Genomic DNA, 3,285 nt, shown 5'->3' on the forward strand with positions numbered 1-3,285 from the left:
CATGTCTTCTCTTATGCATCATTTCATTCAATGCATCATGTCTTCCCTTGTGTGGTTGTTGTTGATGTTGGTGTGATGAGGGCATGTGTAATGTGATGATGATGTGGTGTTTGCAAGCTTGAGTTTGAAACTATGTTAGTTTCAAACTAGATTTAAAAGGCCCTTCCTCTCTATTCTTTTGAGTCCAAATTTACTTGCTTTAAATCTGATTTAAAAATGTAGGTCATTTAGAGCATTTTCTTGTGGATGTGGTGCTATGACTAGGTTGTTTTAAAACTTTGCTTAAGTGGGGTTTTTATTCACAAAATAGATTACAATAATTCTGTTTTGTAAATATTTCTTTGCTCCAAAAATCCTCTTCTCATTTTATTTAAATAGGTCATATGACCTGGGACATTTTATTTTTATTTTTGGAAGCCTAGATTTTTCTAGGAGTTTATTTCTTGTTGTGATTTGTTTTTAAATGAAAAAAACCAGAGGGTTTTTCCTTCTCTCTATTTGGCGCCATCCGAGTGGGCTTCCTTCCCTCGCTGGCCCAGCTCTTCTTTCCCTCGCGCGGTAGCCCAGCTTCCCCGTCCCTCTTCTTTCTGACGGTGTCCCTCATGTCCTGCTTTTCGTCAGAGTAACACAGAGAGTTGCGAGAGAGAGGGGCGACGCCGTGGCTTCACGGACGTCGAGGCGGCCCCCTCGACCCCTATTTATTCCCTCGGTGTACGTGCCTTCCCTAGGGTTACTCCTCGCCGCCACCACCTCTTCTTCTTCCCCGTGAGCAGATCTGAGAGAGAGCATGTAAGTTCAGGTTCAGTTCGTCAAAGAGATCGTCGCTGGCCTCCCTCCTCGTCGTCGGCAGCGTCTCTGTGGCAGCCAAGGTGTTCTCGGGCATGGAGTTCCTTCCTCCTTCCCGTTCCCGGCGTTAGCAGAGAGGATCTTCCTCTCTAGCGCACCCTCCGCGGCGGCTCCGTCAAGCCGAAGTAGGTCGTCGTGCCGCCCCGCCTCTTCTTCCTGCTTCTTCGTCGACGAGCGCTTCCCCAACGTTCCCTAGGTGAGCTAGCCCCTCTCCTTCCCGATTCCCTGCGCGTAGAACCCCTCCTGGAGCCGTAGCAGCGCTGCCGTCGCCGGCTGTGTTGTCGCCGCCGTAGTGTCGTCGAGGCGTTAGTGTGGTGCTCCTCCCGGTGAGCTTGGGCCAGGAATGGGACCCTGGTGATCCCCTCTTCCTCCCAGCAAGAGCCCCTTCGTCAATTTGAGCTGCAGCGTCGCCGACATCCTTCCCCTGTTCTGGCCGCTGTCGTTGGTAGGAAAAGCAGAGGGGATACCTAAGAGAATTACCCCCCCTTTGTGATAAGAGCCGTTTGTGTAGCCGAGTGGTAGCAGTGGTGTTTTGGGCGCAGTTGGTTACAGGTTCGAGTCCCAGTAGCGCCACTTTTGTTATTTCTTGGTTTTGTGGTGCAGTAGCTCAACACGAGCAGTTTAACTTGCTTGCTTTCCCTTCCCTGTCGTAGGAGATGTGGCTAGCCCAGTGGTGTGATGTGCTGTTGCCCCAGAGGGGGTCTAGACGGTTGCGGGTTCGAGTCCCAATAGCGCCACTTTTGTTATTTCTTGGTTTTATGGTGCAGTAGCTCAACACGAGCAGTTTAACTCGCTTGCTTTCCGTTCCCTGTCGTAGGAGATGTGGCTAGCCCAGTGGTGGGTTGTGCTGTTGCACCAGAGGGGGTCTAGACGGGTTCGAATCCTTGTAGCTGCGTAGACTTTGTCTTGGGCAGCAAGTTGTGTTGATTATGCCACAAACCAGTGGGTTTCTCCTTTTATTTAGCTTATGTGAGTATGTAGTGTGAGTGTGCACATGTGTTGATGTGTGAGGTTGGAGTATGTTGTGTACCCTTATATTTTTTTGTTGCTGTTTATAGTATAGATGCATAGACTTTGTCTTGGGCAGCAAGTTGTGGTGATTATGCCACAAAGCAGTAGGTTTCTCCTTTTATTTAGCTTATGTGAGTATGTAGTATGAGTGTGCACATGTGTTGATGTGTGAGGTTGGAGTATGTTGTGTATGTGTGTGTGTATTGTGGTGCATGTCTGTGTGTGACAGACACACATGAACAAGGTGTCTTGGTTGCTTTAGTAACAATGGGTTGTCCTCTTGGACACCTAGGTGTGTGTGTGTGTGTAGATGAGATGTGAGTAGTTGATCTAGTGGAGTAGTGCATGTGTAGGTGTGTGTGCATGAGCACTAGTGATGCATGCATGTATGTGTGCGTGTGGTGGTGTGCTAAGGCACCTGTGCATGAGGTGTAACCCCCTCATGTTCACCTTTGGGATTGTGGCTTGTGTGTGTGCTTGGTAGGTGGAGGAGTGGCAAACACATGCTTGATCACATGTGATAATGCACTATTTGGGCTTATGTGATTCTAGGTTGATTTTCATTTTAACTTTGTGCCCACATGTTATATGCAAGTACCCTTGTATTTTATATGGATTTGGGGTAGAATCATCCCAGGAATCCACTGGTGGAATCAGACTTCACTTTGGAGCAACTTCATAAACTGTCATTTTTTTTGTCTTGATGCTATGTTTAGAGCTTGGTGCCATGTGGTGTGTTGAGCCTATGAGGATGATTCCTTGATGTGGCAATAGTGGGTGAATCCCTCTACAACATGGTAGTTTTGTTTTGCTCATAGGAGTTTGTATGTGCTAGTTGTGCCTAGTCAAAGTTGACATGTGGCTGAAATTGTCAGCTTTGTGAAAATCTGTGATTTTCACTAAGTCTGAGAAACTGTTGTTATTTTCTTCCCTTGTTGATATGGTTGAACAAGCTCATGTGTTGGGAATCAGCCCAGGCAATCAACTAGAGAGTTGGAGCTTTTGGGGTTGTCTAGCTCTCTGTTAAATTTCATGCACTTTCACTTCCTATAGATATTATTTTGGAGGCTGTCAAAATGCTTCAGAGCATAAGCAGTTGGTGAAAATCTGAGATTTTCACCAAGTCCATGAAATATGTTATTTTTGTCCAAGTTTGTGTCCATAGATCTTCTTGTGTGTGATGCCTATGTAGTAGCTTCTTGCTTAGGCTTGTAGAGCTTTTGAATGGCTTTTTCCACATATTTTGTTTGGCTCATTTGGGTTGCTGTAGGTACTTTGCATGTTGTTTACAAACTGCTATGATGCTGTTTAGGATAGATTGCATATTTTAGTTGTTTTGAAGCTTGTGTGAGTATTGTTGGTGGTGTGGTGAGTTTCTTTGCACCACCCCACCTATATTTGTTTGTTTGATCACGTGGCCACCTGGGA

The sequence above is a fragment of the Hordeum vulgare genome, chromosome 7H (genome assembly GCF_904849725.1).
Source record: "Hordeum vulgare subsp. vulgare chromosome 7H, MorexV3_pseudomolecules_assembly, whole genome shotgun sequence".
Classification (NCBI taxonomy): domain Eukaryota; kingdom Viridiplantae; phylum Streptophyta; class Magnoliopsida; order Poales; family Poaceae; genus Hordeum; species Hordeum vulgare.